Genomic DNA, 15,904 nt, shown 5'->3' on the forward strand with positions numbered 1-15,904 from the left:
CCTGCGTCTCCACCAAGAAGAAGTCAGTGCCCTGTGGTCTCAAGAACTTCCTCAAGGCAGAGGCTTTGCCCCTTGGGGAGAAGCCCCTCCCCTCCATAGGAGGGCCGAGGGCCCAGCAGCCACCGCCTTAAACCAGAGGAGGGAGGGAGTTTGACAGCTCCAAGGTAAAGCCTCTTTTTATTAAGACAACACAGCAAACTTTTTTTAACCGCAACTGACATCACTCTAATAAATCAGCATCATGTCTTGTGGGATAGAAAAAGCCAAAACACTGTCACATTTGATTTTGCTGGCTACTCTCGCCTAGAGAACAAACCATGTGTTTTTAATCAACAACACTTTGTTTTGCATTTCTCAGACCCCAATACTCTTTAAATAGCTGCTTTTACCAGAGGGCTATTTTAAACCCAGGGCCAGCTTCTTTGCAGAGGACATTAAGAAACAGAACACCACGTTACCAGTTCCCCGGGCTTATCCAAGCACTTTCTCTGCTGGGATGATTATGTATTAGGAGGTTCTCTCTGTCTGTTTCAGAGGGGGCTTTCCTTGTCCCTCTTTGGGAATTGAATTACATGTCTTCCCAGAAAGTTGGAGGGGTTTTTTTTTTTGGTTTCTCTAACAGGCAGCGCAACTGGGTTATGGGAAAACGGCAAATTCCCAGCCAAAGGAAACAGAGAAAGTCACATCTGGGACGAGGATTCCAGAGGAGTGAAACAGGAGGTGGCAGAGGTGGGGGACTGTTTGAGGGGAGAGGAGCAATGAAATAAGATTTCTGGAATGGCACCTGTCAATTTCTGATGCAAAGAGGCCCCGGGCTTCTTGGAGGCTGATGGGCTCGGACAAACCAACTGAAGCCTGCAAGGGATTCATCCTTTGGATCTTGGGGAATGGGTAGCACCTCAAGGCAAGAATAAGCTGTGTGCAGGAACCTTGCACTAAAAGGGGCTGCTTCCCTGACTGCCCGGTCAACACACCAGGATCTCAGCAGTGATTGGCAGCTGGGCTCATTGTGTCCTGACGTAGGTCTGCAACAACACCTGGCTTTGGAAAGAGGATAGAAGGGGGCTGAGAGAGAAGACCTTAACCTTCAACTAGAGAAACACTCTACACTGTTTGCGGAACAGTTAACTGAAGCCCAGTGGAACAATTCAACCAAAAATACAGACATGGCTTCCGTGTGGTTCTGGTGTCAACCACTATCCCTCAGCTGTCCGGTAAAATTCTTTTCCGTGAGCGACTAGTGAAATCTTCCAACACGGGTCAGCTCAGGGCTTTCTTCTTCCCTGGAGGTCCTAATTGTTCATGCTCTGCTGGTCAGATGATGCGTGCCACCCAGGGTGGCCCCATGCTGATGCACCCAGACCCAGGCCCTTGCACATCACACTCGTCCCTGCCTGGGTCTGAGCCGACAGTCTAACTACAAAGAACTCACTCTCAGTTGTTCAAAGTTCACTCTTTCGTGGAGAGTCTTCATCAACTATACACTCTGGTTATTCCTTTTTCTATGTATTATTCCATAAAATCACGGAATGTGTAAGCATGATACTAACCCATGGAAAACCTACTCTGTCGATATGCTCTGCAAAATCGCCTGCCTCCACACTCCCCAAACACCTGCAACTGTGTTGGGGAAGGCAGTAGTTTATAAACACACCTGTCATTGGGAGGGGTGTGGTCTTCCAGGCTGAATGCTGTCTGGAAGACCCTCTCCCATGACTCAGAAGCCTTCATTCCATGGTCAATTCTGTCTCCTTCTCAGAGATGAGCCAGCATGAGTAGCTATTGACTTGTAGCCTCACTGGGATTTGCTGTTATCGTGGTCACCTCTGGGGATTTCATTTGGCCGCGTAGGAGTCTTGGGGCTGATTATTTACAAGTCCAGGTTAGGGATTACTTTCCAGTTAAGTATTACAAAGAGGTATTTAACTCATGGCCTGGAACCTTAATGTTCTATGGCAAATGTTTTCATTCATTTGGATGTCTTCACAGAATAAACCAAGAAACCTGAAAAGATAGTCAAATATTGGAAAACATCTTCTGGTTGCTATTTATTTGGGGATTCAAGACCACATTCAGAAGGAGGGGTGTGTGTGGTATGTGTCTGTGTGTGTGTGTGTGTGTGTGTGGTGGGGAGAACTGAAGAGTCCACGGTTGGTACCTGACAAGAACACCCTCTAGTAAGCCTCCGGAGTTGCCTCACAGATTTCTTCCTATGTTCACCTCCACCTGCTTCCCACATCTGCCATCCCTGGCCATGGCCAGGTGCACAGAGCTGTCAGGATTAGGAAGGGATAGAGTCTTGCTACCCAAAGTGTGATCCATGCACGGCATTGGCACGCTTATTAGCAATGCCCAAGTTCCCCTGCCCCGCATGGATGGACTCCGAATCTACATTTTAATAAGATCCCCCAGGAGATCTATATGAACATTAAATCTGAGAAGCACTGGTATTTCTTAAGCCTGGCTACACATTAGAACCACCTGGATTTTGATACTAAGGTTTAACTGTAGACCAATTAAAGCAGAATTTCTAGAGGTGGGGTCCAGGCTTTGGAATTGTAACCATCCCATGTAAGTTCAGTGTACAGCCTGGGTAGAGACTACTGGTCCACAGGGTAATCCCACGTCCCTCAGGGCTCACGCCAGAGCCGCCATTTGAGCCACGCCTGAGCTCCAAGCACCATGCAGCCGGCCTGTCCATGGTAGTGATACCACACGTCTGAGGACCAGAGACAAGCAGGGAAGAACAGCCGTGAAGTTCCAGGAAGCGCAGGCCCAAGGAACACATCGTTCCTCTCCCAAACAAGCCAAGCAGGCTGCGGTGGGAGAGCAGACTGGAGAGCGCGGCCACCGCACAGCAGAGACCCACAGATCACACTGGCCATGACCTCCCTGGGAAGGCAGGTGCAGCAGCCCCCAGATCAGGAGCGCCCCCCCCACCCGGAGGGAGCCCCCAGCAGCTCCTGTCTCGGTGCATCCAGAAAAGCCAGGCCAGCCCGGTGAAGGATTTCAGCCCGATTTAATGGGACCTTTGCGAACAAAACGTGCTTATTAGTAAATAATAATTACAGGAGAGCAGGTGCCCCGGGGGGAGGAGGTAACATGGGATCCCATTTTCTAATGCCCTCCATGAATAAACCCTGTTTGAAATGAAAACATCCCCACTGTCAACACGAGTGTTTTAAAGGGGTTTCTGTAATAGAAGCGGTAACTCTAATGCCGACTGTTCACGGAAGGCTTGCTCATTTACAGGGAGCTCTCACAGATACTAATGCTTTTAAGCCTCAAAACAAGCCTGGGAGGCAAGTATTTTTCCTTATCCCATTTTATAGATGAGGAAACAAGCCCCAGATATTAGACAGGGCAGGCCCAAGGTCACTCAGCTCGTGACCGCATCAGGGAGAGCTGGGCCTTGGGATGCAAGGTGGGTACCCAGTGCCCTGCCCCACGGCTGCCTTCCAAAGTGCACTAATGTCATCTAGTCAAAACTCTAATCCCACCAGAAAACTTGCCCTCCTTCACTTCTGGAATTCCCTTTGCTGCTGGCCACCAGAGCCTTTGGGGCCCTACCTATGTGCTGTGTGCCAGCTGACCTCTAGGGAGACATGTTTGTGGTACCCAGGTGGGGCCCCCTCTGAGACTTAAGGCAGCGATGAGCAGGGGTTTGCCAGCCAACAGGAGAGCGGGGGCAGGTAAAACTCAAAGAGTTTACACATAGGCGCACGTGCGCACACACACACACACACGCACACATACACACACACAGTTTTTCAACAGTAGTACACATTCAGAGTCATGTTTCCAGTCACCCCAAAATTCTGGGTGGAAGTCGTGAGCCAAAGAAATCGTGAACACTTTAAATATGGCGACCAAGTCATAAACGTCATCACCAACTTGCAGAAGATTAAGGAATCTGGGAACAGATTAGCCTGGTGTAGACAGTGACTTACGGAGACGTGTCGGAGAGAGTCAGAGAAGCCAACGACTTCAAATCCTGTAACGTTTCTTAATCGAGTGACACTATTATTTGAAATTGGCAGAACACCAATGGATTTAGTCCAAAGACATAATATATGCCTTTTTTTTTTTTTCTGGTTTTCTTTTTTAAGGGCATTAGGGTTTTAGTTCTTTTTCCTTTCTTCTTGAGGGTTTTTTTTTTTTTTTTTGGCAATATATCTCTTTCTTTTCTCAAATCCGTTTCCATCCGACATACAGAAAATGGAGACATTCCAGGGAGTCCTACACCTCCCTTCTCCTTGCATCCCTAGAAGAGCAGGCTCCTTGGTTAAACTAGCCGGCTCTGCGAGCCACAAGCAAGAGCACACAATTTTGTGCAAGTGGTTCAGCTATTCCCTTGCAGGGAGAGAGGGTGTGGGAGCCCTCACCACAGAATCACCCCCGAGATTATGGGGGACCTTCCCCTTCAAAGGTCCCCTCCATCCCCCTCCCTCTCACGGGTTCCACTCACAAGGCTGCACAGCCCCAGGCGTCCCTCTGTATTTCCTCCCAGCCTCCCCGGGCCTCAGCCCCACTCCCAGGGCGGCCCTCCCTTCCCGGGGAGGCCCCAGAGAGGCCGTCCAAGGCCCTGGGAGACTCTCGTTCCTGCACCTCCCCTCCCACGGGCCCTGAGAAACCCTGGAGAAACCCCGGAGATCAAAGGCTCAGCAGCAGACCAGGTGTCCAGCCTCGTTCACAGGCCACGATTAATCAAACTCCTGACTCACAAGGAGATCAAACCCGGCCCCCTGCCAGCTGTTGGTTAAAGCTGGCCTTCAAGTTGCCCTCATTAAATTTCCTCTCCCTCTCTCCCTGCTGACTCTGCCCCGTGACCATCTCTCTCTCTCGGATCTTTCTCTCAGCGCCCATTTCCTCTCCCTCCTCCCTCCTTCCACTGGCCTATCAGTTTCTGATCTCCTCCGTCCCCACCCCCCTGCCTCCCCAGCTCCCCGACACCCCAATTGCTCTGTTCTCTTGGTCCGATTCCTTCAAAAATCCGCAGTCCCCAGACTCCCTCGCCTGGACACTCTCTCCTGGACCCTACTGCTCGGCCCCTGAAAGTTCCAAGAGGAAGTCATCAGGGGCGTCTGCTGGGGGGTCGGAGAGCGGGTTTCCCCTGTTCTCAAGGCCAAGGATGAGTTCATCCATGCAGAACTGAATTCTCACCTGCCCCTCTTTGCAGCAGACACAGGCCTGTCCAGCACCACAGGCACAGACACACACACACACACACAGACACATACAGATACATGTACACACACATACAGACACACACAGAGACACATACAGATATAAACACATACATACACACACACATACATACACATACATGCACATACACATACATACACACACATACATACACACACAGACATGTGTACACACAGACACAGAGAAACCGACACACACACATACACATACACACACATGCACACACATACACACTCACATACACACACACACAGACACATACATACACAGAGATACACACACAGACACATACAGATACACGTACACACACAGACAGACACACAGAGACACATACACACACACACATACATACACATACATGCACATGCACATACATACTCACACACACATACACACATACACACACAGACATGTGTACACACAGACACAGAGAAACCGACACACACACATACAGACACATACACAGAGACATACACACACACAGACATACACATACTTACACATACACATATATACATACTCATACACAGACATAAACACATGCGCATACACACATGCACGCATACATACACACATACATACATACCTACATAGGTACACATACCCAGCTGGCCAGTCCCCACCTTAGCACGGTCCTCGACTGTCTCAGCCCTGAACAGGAAGCAGCAAGTACCCACTAGAAGTTGGAACACAGGCAGCGGGCCTTCGTTTTCCTCCCAGCTCTGCCCAGAATGGGGAAATTTTGAATCCTGACTTCTCCCCGGCTGATGTGTTGAGAATATTCACTCCAGTTGTCTGAGGTTTGTTTTTATACACTTTTTCCTACAACAAACACTGACAAAAAAAAAAAGCGAATCCAGGCTGCAGAGCACTGTCCTCTCTTTTCTCCATCTCCCTACATACGTCTATGTATTTTTTAACTTGTTTTCCATTTCAGTGGTTCTTCAAGCGCACAGGCGTGAGAAAACACAGATGGATCGGAGCAGGCCCTGTCGGAGCCGTGCGCGGGAGGCTTCGCACCGCGCTGGAGATTTTTAGAAGTCTTGGAAGACCTCAGGATGCAGAGAGGTTTTTTTTGGTTTGGGGTGGTTTTTTTTCCCTTTCCTCCTTATAGACTTGGAATGTTCGCCTCGCTTCCTCTCCCAGTTCTATTCCTCTAGCCCTACATCACCTGCTGTGGCTGGGAACGCAGGGGCCCTTGGCCTCGGTGAGTGGGTCGCTGTGGCTGCCCCGGGCTTGACCCCTCTACCTGCCCATGTTTCCCCAGCTGTGGTGAGGCGAGCCCAGGGGAGGAGAGGCCATCCATCACCCGGGCGGCAGCGGAGGCCTGAACGAGGGCGAGAGGGGTCAGGGCTTGCCCACTTGGGCAGCTCGGAGCGGGGCAGAGGCATTACAAATTGTTGAGATATCAGGGCCGGCCTTGATTGATGGTGCAGAACGAGGGGCAAGATGCTGGCACTGGGGCCCAGCCTGCGCTCCGGTCCTCCCGGCTTCCTCCCAGCCCACCCCCGGCGGCCCCTCTTCCCCAGCTTGCTTTCTCCTGCCTGCTCACAGCCCATCAGTCAAGCCGTGCCCCGAAGCTGACCTTTGGCAGAGAACAGCCAGCCTCAGAGAACCATTTCTCGCTGAAAAACCTCACCAAGGAATTTTATTAATGCTGGCAGGCCAGCAGTCACCGTGTGCCACCACCGCTTCCTGTCACCGCCGCCTACCTCCGCGCCCCTGAGTTTCATTAGCTTTGAGCCAGAACAGAAAGGGCCGGGTGTGACCAGATTGCTTGAGCCGCTCCTATTTCTCTCTCTCGGCCCCAAACCCACTTCTGCCGCAGGTAGAGCCGCTGGTCTGAGTCACCTGTGGACGTGTGGGATGCCTGTCTCATCTGAGACTCATCGGTTTCCACAGCCCCACCTTCACCTCCACGCAGTCTGGCCTGAGTGATGGGCGTTTCAGGAAAGGCACTGAGGCCTCCTCTAGGAGAAGAGCAAGCATCAACTGAAAAGTCCAGCTGGATGGAGAGGAGACGTGCTCTGGGCTCGGGCCGGGGATGGACGCACCGTCAGGCAGTTGCTAGCTGCCTGGGGGACCTGACCATCTCCTCAGGGCCCCTCTCAGGAGACCACACAGGTTGCCAGTGGTGCCACTGCAGCAGCACAATAGAGCGGAGAGTGGGGACATGTTGGGGCAAACGGTGATGGAAGATGTTTGATAGAATTACTATTAGGCCTCGAGTTAATGAATCACAACTGCAAGAAATCATGATAATCCAGCAGGCATTTGTGACAGATTAGCTTCAAAGCTGCCATAAAAGTGCCATAATGCTTACCTAACGGCATGATTAATTCTCCCAGTACATAATGGCTTTATGGAGGAACCAGGCAACAACAGAGGCTTGACAGAAAGCCACGCCAGGATCCCCGGGGCGCCGGGGGCACCCGCACCCTGCCTGGGCCCCGTGGCTTCCACTCTACCGGGAAGCAGCTGCCCCACTGGATTGCCGGTAGACAGGCAGCTGCTCAGGCTAGCCCCGAGCCGCCTCGGGACGGGGACAAGGAACAGTCCCCTGGACTCCCGCCAGGGCTTTGCCCCTCCCCCGGTGGCTGTCCGGGGAGACCGGGAAGTCACATCACCCCAGCTCCCAAGATAGGCAACCCCTGTGACCAGCGCTGGTGCCTGGAGAGCCCCATCCTGGTCCCCTGCTCAAAGGGTCAGAGATCCGGAAAGAGTACTCAACTAGGGAATTCGCCATGACTGTCCTCACCCACTGTGTGACCTGGACAGTCACTTCACCTCTCTGGGCTCAGGCAGTCAGGCTCCGAGCCTGCATCCTTAACCACTAGACTGCCTTCCTATAATGGCATCTAAGAATTATGAATCGCTAACTTGTCTTTCAGGCATGATGCAAATCTCATATGTATTATTTCATTTGCTGCTGCCAACAACCCTATGAGATAGGTACCAATATGTTCACTTCACAGATAGGGAAACTGAGGCTTGGAGAGGTAAGGTAACTCCACAGTTAACCTAGCAGTAAATGTGGAACCAGGCAACAGTCCCCAATTCCTTGCTTCTCTATCAGCCATCTTTGGCCCTAACACCAGCAATTTCACCTCAAGGGAAAAGCAGCTTGTGAGACACTGAACATCATCTTTTACAATGTTCAGCTCTGCTCGATTGCCCGCCCGCTGCCCGCCCCGCCTCCCGGGGCAGTGGAGAATCTGAACCGAAAGACAGCCAATCTGGACGCCTCGTCTCCTGTTTACCCCGACTCTAGGATCCTGTTCTGATAGTGTTACCTTGGGCACAAAACCACTCCAGGTTTCTGTTTCAGCTTCTCTTTTGGACCAAGGGAATAGTAATGTAACAGAAGAACAAGCCTGACTCCATATTGGATCTATTCCTTTAGCTCTAAACCTTGTGCTCTTTTGCCTGTGCTGAGTCATGCTAGCTCTGCACTTTTTATAAAAGAACGTTGCCTATAGCCTGAAATATACAGGGTAGCCCATTCTCAAGGCTCTGACCTTTAAAGGTACAGTGTAACACTTTTCCATTCATATAGAGATTAAAAGTTGCAGGCCAGACAATAACCTTTGTCTTGTTGGAGGTTTACAGGAACACTGTGACCAGACCTACCCGGACAGCTGCAAGAACAAAAGATTCCTGCACCAAAAAGTTTGTAACAACCAGCCACACCCCCTTCCCTTTTATTTTTTTTTACTGGAGTATAATTGCTTTACAATGTTGTGTTCGTTTCTGCTGTACTACCCAAAGCAATCTACAGATTCAATGCAATCCCTATCAAGCTACCAATGGCATTCTTCACAGAATTAGAACAAAAAATTTTACAATGTGTATGGAAACACAAAAGACCCCGAATAGCCAAAGCAATCTTGAGAAAGAAAAATGGAGCTGGAGGAATCAGGCTCCCCATCTTCAAACTATACTACAAAGCTATAGCAATCAAGAGAGTATGGTACTGGCACAAAAACAGAAATACAGATCAATGGTACAGGATAGAAAGCCTAGAGATAAACCCACGCACATATGGTCACCTAATGTATCACAAAGGAGGCAAGAACATACAATGGAGAAAAGACAGCCTCTTCAATAAGTGCTGCTGGGAAAACTGGACAGCTACATGTAAAAGAATGAAATTAGAACACTCCCTAACACCATACACAAAAATAAACTCAAAATGGATTGAAGACCTAAATATAAGACCGGACACTGTAAGACTCTTAGAGGAAAACACAGGAAAAACACTCTTTGACATAAACCACAGCAAGATCTTTTTTGACCCACCTCCTAGAGTAAGGAAAATAAAACAAAAGTAAACAAATGGGACCCCTTCCCTTTTAGTATAAAAGAAACCTGAATTCTAACTCGGGTGAGATGGTTCTTTGGGAGACTAGTCCGCATCTTCCCAGTCGGCTGGCTTTCCAAATAAAGTCACTATTCCTTGCCCAACAACTTGTGTCTCAATTTATTGGCCTGCCATGTGGTGAGCAGTACGAGCTTGGACTCAGAAACTGTAGCAATAATAGTAATAATAGGTTGCCCACCTCACAGCAAGAATGTCTTGACCCCGTAGGGCTCAGCTCTACATTTTCACGACTCCCACTAGGGCCAGGGCTGCTCCTGAGCACAGACTCCGCTCCAGAGCCTCGCTCTGTGTTCTGCCCGTCTTCCCATAAATATGGAGGCAATTAGCAGGAGGCCCAGGTCCAACAGGAATTCACAGAGCCATGTTCATCTTTGTAATGTTGAAGAAACCTCCCAGGAGGCCTGAGTCACTGCCGTGGCAGGCCAGCTGTTTCCGGTCTGATTAACTAGGGCTCCATGAGAGGCACCCAGCCCTGCCTCCCAGCCCACACCGCTCTGGGATTCCCACCAAGTGGGGACCCCCCCCCCTCAGACTGCCACAGATACACTTGCAAAAAAGTAGACTTGGTCCTCTCCTGCCAAAGCATCAACAGGCTACAATCTTCCCCGAGGTCAATGTACCTCTTAAACTCCAAAATCAAATGGCAACCATCACTCAATCAACAAATACAGTGGACCCTTGAACAACAGGGGTTTGTACTGCGTGGGTCCACTTACACACGTATTTTTTTCAGTAGTAAATACTACAGTGCCGCGTGACCTGTGCTTGGTTGAATCCGCAGATACGGAACCGCGAAAATGAAGGAACCACGGACATGGCGGGCTGACTATAAGATATACGTGGATTTTCAACTGTGCAGAGGGTCGGTGCCCTAAACTAGGAGTTGTCCAAGGGTCAACTATATTTGTTTTTACAGGCACTATGGGAAAGGCCAAGAAGACTCATTTCATCCCTTTGCAGCCCTGAATCCCAAAATGGACATGAGGCTTGAAGATGTGTATCGCCAGCATTGGGTGGTTTTTCTGACAGTGACTTCATGATGGCCCTCCACGATGGCCCATGCATCTCGTAGCTGACAGCCTAATGGGTGTCAAGTGGACCCCATCACTTTAGTTATAAAGTCACCAAATCTCAGGGCTGGAAGAGACGGCAATGATTGTTTATCCCGGCCCCCCTCCCCAAATCTACCCCCATCTGCTATTGACTCCTCTTGAGTCAAATATATAGTTCTTATTTCAACACGCTGAGCCCAATGAAAGCCCAATAAATATTTATTGATGGTGGTGCCTGTGATGAATTAACAGCCAAAGCTATAAAATGAAAGTTTCACACAAGCAGAGACCCTGGCGAGAAAAGAAACTGCTATGTAAAGTTTGACATTTTTCAATATGACAAGTATTCACACACTCACACTCACACACACGGGGTGTTAGACAGAAGACCACTGCTCTCTACCAAGCCTACCCAGAAAACCCCACTGGAAAACAGGAAGTATCCCTCTTATAGAATGTTCATGCCTTTGTGGCAGGCGTGTTCAGCTTCTCAGAGGCCAATCAGCCCAGCCCGTCACCATGTGCTGGGCCCTGGACCCAGAGCCTCTCTTTGTCTCCTTGTCAGATCCAAGAGCCAATGCAATTCCGATCCTAGCGAAACAAAATGGCGCCACTGAGTGCTCCATCGAGCATCCCAGATCAGCTAAAGTAAGTGCAGTGACGTATACATTTCTACGGATGCTAAAAATTTAAGGAAAATGATCCAGGGCAGGAGAGGCAGCTTAAATGGGAATTTTTGACAAGACAGTGTGTGTCTAGAAGGAAATGCCATGGAGTGTGGCCATAAAGATGTCAAGAACTTTGAGGCCTGGTGGATGGAGACCACTCATCATGCAGCCCCCATCCACCCACCCAACGTGTCCATATGCATGAACACACTGACTGTAGGTCTATGAGCCTCACGTGGTTCCGTCCGAGAACCAACGGTAGAGCACACGTTTTCCCCCATCTGGCCTGCCTGGGTCCCCTCTAACTGCAGCTCCGAGGCACCAAAGCTCCCTGTCACCCACTCAATCTTCATCCGTTTGACTCTGAACTCAAGTTCCAGGGGCTTCGCAAACCAAGCCACACAGCTACCTGGAGCGCAGTCAGAAAGGGACTCTGCCGTTCCTGAAACCAAACAAGAGAGAATCGTGTACAAGCCGATAAAGCACGGGGGCTAAAGAAAACCTCAGCCAGCTGGAAAGGAGGAAAACACAGACGACCTTGAAGAAACAAAATCCAGTTTGTGCTGAATTTATAAAGTGAGACTGTGCGTGTCACTCCCTTCCTCTGAGCCTGGTCTGTGCACCGAGATTCTCTCACACTGGAGGAAGCTGGCTCTAGTGTAGCATGTGGCAGGGCCTGGGGATGGGGACGGAGAAGGAGAAGTAGGAAGGGAAAGGGCGTGAAAACCGAAGATCCCCGAAGAAAGCTGTAGAGGGAAGAGGGTCGGAGCTGCAGGGCAGGCTGCCCTGCCTCTTCTGGTCCTCCCGGACCCCATGCTCTTCTTCGTCTTCCAGCTCTTGCTCCTTGTCCTGTCTCCGGGAATCCCCTTATTTGGACCCGCTGCTGGTGTTGACCAGGCAGCCTGGAGAAGAAGACAGAGAGGGAACCTGTTGATGACCAGCGTTTAGCAGCATCGCCCAGTGCCAGGCCCTCTGCTAGGGAACGTCCTCCCATGGGAAGATCACAGTACGTCCATGGACAGAAGGAACACCCACAGTCCAGCTGGCAATGCCCGCTGGCCCCTTCCCAGCCTGGGCCTGTCTTCCCCAGCTGCTGAATATTGTCTCCTAATTCTGCTCTAGGTTTTGGTGTTTGTTCCTGCCCAGATGGGGTGTCTGATCTTGCCATGGCCGGTGTTTTCTGAAAAAGGGGACCTGGTACACTTTTATAGGAACCCAGTGGCTCCCTGGGGCCAGGCTCTAATGCTGTCCAGATGCAGGAAGACAGAAGGGCCATTCAAAAACAACCGAAATATCAACACACTTTGAAAGTGGTCTGTTAGCACTTGTCATAAGCACAATAAACAAAACAATGAAACCATCAGAAAGGACCGTGAGACAGTCAGGCTTTAGGAACTTGGCTTTGATGACTTAGAAAAGCAAAGAGAGGGGGCAGAACCCGTTCCCACTTGGGCCGAGGTTTGTTTGTTCTGCTTATCTGAAGTTAGCGCAGGAACGAACGATCCTCACTGTGATGAAAGGACCTAGAAGTTTCTCCCTTGCAACTGGACTCTTTGCGGACGGGAGCTGCCTTCCACAAGCGGTCAGTTTCTGCTCTCGGTCCATAAAACACCCATCTGTACGACACCGCGCCCATCTGCGGAAAAACCCTTGTCCCGTCTGAGTTAGCTCAGCAAACAAGTGAGCTTAGCCAACGACATCATTTGCTGGGTCTTCCCCAGGTGAGCTCCAGGAAATGAGACCTCGGCTGGTGGGGACAACGTCGCAGATCCTCAAGAGTCAGGTCCCCAACCCCAGGGGAGTCAGAGCCAGGACCGAGGGAGGAAGAGGCTGAGAGAGAAATGTCAACCGTCCACCTGGCCCACTCCAGCCTTCCAGTCTGAGTTGTGGAGCTGGGGCCTGGGCTGTCTCCGGGTGAAATGAGGCCGCCTGCTTACCAGTTACACAAGGTTGTTTCCCACTGTCTCTGCGGCTCAGGCTTTACTTAATTCCCAAAGTGGGCGCCGGCCAACATCTATCAAATTACCTGCCAGTGATTTAAGTGAGCTTAGTTCGTTTGGGTGCAGTCCTGCATTTTGACTGTTAGTCAAGCAAAATAGGGGATTAGCCAAAGGGGGGAGGGGGAGGGATCCAACAAGCCCATCTACGGTGGGAGAGGGGGGTTATAGAAGCAAATGAGACCCGACGGCAGGAGTAAAAACCTGGGGGTCCCGAGACGCAGGCGCTGGTCCCCTGCTCAGCTGTTGTGACCCCAAATCCATCTCTTGTGACCTCCTCTCCCCGTACATACCTCCAGTCGGCCAGTCTGCTAAGCCCTGTGGGCAGATGAATCAGAAGATTCGATGCTGCTCTCCCCTCCTAACTGGGAAAGCAAAAAATAAAAAAACAAAAACAGATGTCAGAACAAAGGAACAAAACATACATACGGCAGGAACGCTCCCATTTCTACTCCAGACCTAAGGCCTGAAGTCTATTCTGCCATAATCCTCCTCCTCCCAAGTCAAAACGCCCCAAGTGTCTGCTGTTTTAGTCTGAATCTGGTTGTCTCTCTGGAACGGAGAATGAAGCCACAATGATCAGTAAGAATTCACTGAACACCTTCAATGTGCCCAGTCAGTCCCTTCAACAACTTCAAACATCTTATCAGGTGGGAATAATCTTGGAACCGAAGTCTCAACTTCTCCAGCTGCCTTGCAGCCTAGGGAGGATGCTGTCCTTAGCATCGAAGGCCCACCCCAGTTCCGTTCCTAAGGCCTCCCAGCCAGGTGGGGACAGAAACCCAAGAGCCAGGAGGCTTGAGCCACCTTTCCTTTGATCAGCCTCCCGTGGCATAGAGGAAAGGACAAGGAGTTTTGGAGTCAGAGAAACCTGTGACTCAAGTCCCACCTTTAGCACTCCTAGCTGCCAGCCTGTGAGTAGTGACATAATTCCTAGAACTTTGTAAGGACCAGAAGAGCTCATGCTTAGCAAAGACCAATGCACAGCCCAACACAGAGTATGTGCAATAAATATTAGCTGCTTTATGCTCATCTCTGCCCACATACAGCTGTCAACCCATAGACAAGTATTTGTTAGAAGCCAGTTAAGCGCCCAACACAATGGGAGTTCAAAGGATACAGATAAGAAGCCAAGGTTGCTGCCTTGGGGGAGTTCCCAGGATGATGGAGAAGATGAGCAGACCATTTAACAGAAAGAGAAATGGCTTCGATACAGAAACAGGGTCCTGTTATGATAGGGAGGCAATATGGTCCTTCCCAGGCTTAGACTCATCCTGCTTGGGATGCTACTTACTGGTAAAATGACCCTGGACCAAGCACTTAACCCCTCTAAGTCTTGGTTTCCTCACCTGGAAAATGAAGAAAATCATCTATCTCATAGGGCTGTTGTCAGGATTAAATTAAATTAAATTTAATTTAATTTAATTTAAATATGTCCCTTATCAGTTGTGTAATCTCACATGTAAAATGTGGATAATTGACCTAACTCATAGGGATGTTCTGAGGGTTAAATTTGTTAGTACATGTAAAGCATTTAAAATAGGGTAATGTCGTTTTTCTCGCTGTTATTACCCTCAAGAATGTAAGTTCCCTGAGGGGAGGATTTTGGTCTGTTTTATGCATTGATGCATTCCCAATAGAACAGGACCTGGTACATATTGCATAAATATTAGTTGATTCAATGCTACAGGAGAACCAAGCAGAGGGGCAGATTCCACTCCAGGAAGGCTCCCTGGAGGATGCGATACAGAATGGTGAATAGGAGTCAGCCATCCTGAGAAGGAAGGTGGGGAAGGGAACGCCTGCAGAGCAACTAGCACAGGGGGGTACCAGGCGTGAAAGAGCATGGGGTGAACAGGAAATGCCAAGCAATCTAGCATTTGCAGAATAAAAACGACAGGAAGAGGCAGGAGATGAGGCTCTCTCTCCCAGATCTTCCAGTGATTGATCTTAGTGGAGCCAAATATACCCGGAAAACATATCCAAGAGAAACGTGAGTACTTGAAAAAGACAGCTCCCATCAGCCCCTCCCGAGGCCTCCAAGTCCCTGGGCCAGATCCAAGAGAGCCCCAGAAAGAGCAAATGCCCTGGGGAAGGTCCCTTCACATGGGACCCTAACCCATCTGTCTGCAAGATTTCCAGCTCACTTGGAGAAGCAGGCGACCATGCCTGTGAACTCTGACCCCATCCATCCCAGCAGGGCCTGGGGAAGAATTTACATCTTCAAAGGTCCTGGTAAATGTTAGCCAACAGCCTCTCCCCACCCCCCAATCCTCCCTCCTCCCCCTCTGGGCCACTAGGGGTCAGGGACCAGGGTCACACCTGGCCAGGCCCAGCCCAGGCCCAGATCAGTCTGGCATCTCATCCACAGACCATCCTGCTGCCCCCTCCCCCGTACCCCTCTCCCTTCCCACACACACTTGGGCCCAGGGCTAGGGGAGGTGCAGGGCCACAGAGAGAGGGCCCCTATAAGGAAGGCCCAGGACATCTTCCAAGGGGCCTTTAGGAAATGAGGGCTTGGGCCAGCCACCCTGGAAGGAGCCCTGGGTTCCGCATTAGGGGAGGGGGCAGGACAGGCCTGTAGATGGGGGTCAGCTC

This window comes from Eubalaena glacialis, chromosome 20 (genome assembly GCF_028564815.1).
Source record: "Eubalaena glacialis isolate mEubGla1 chromosome 20, mEubGla1.1.hap2.+ XY, whole genome shotgun sequence".
Classification (NCBI taxonomy): domain Eukaryota; kingdom Metazoa; phylum Chordata; class Mammalia; order Artiodactyla; family Balaenidae; genus Eubalaena; species Eubalaena glacialis.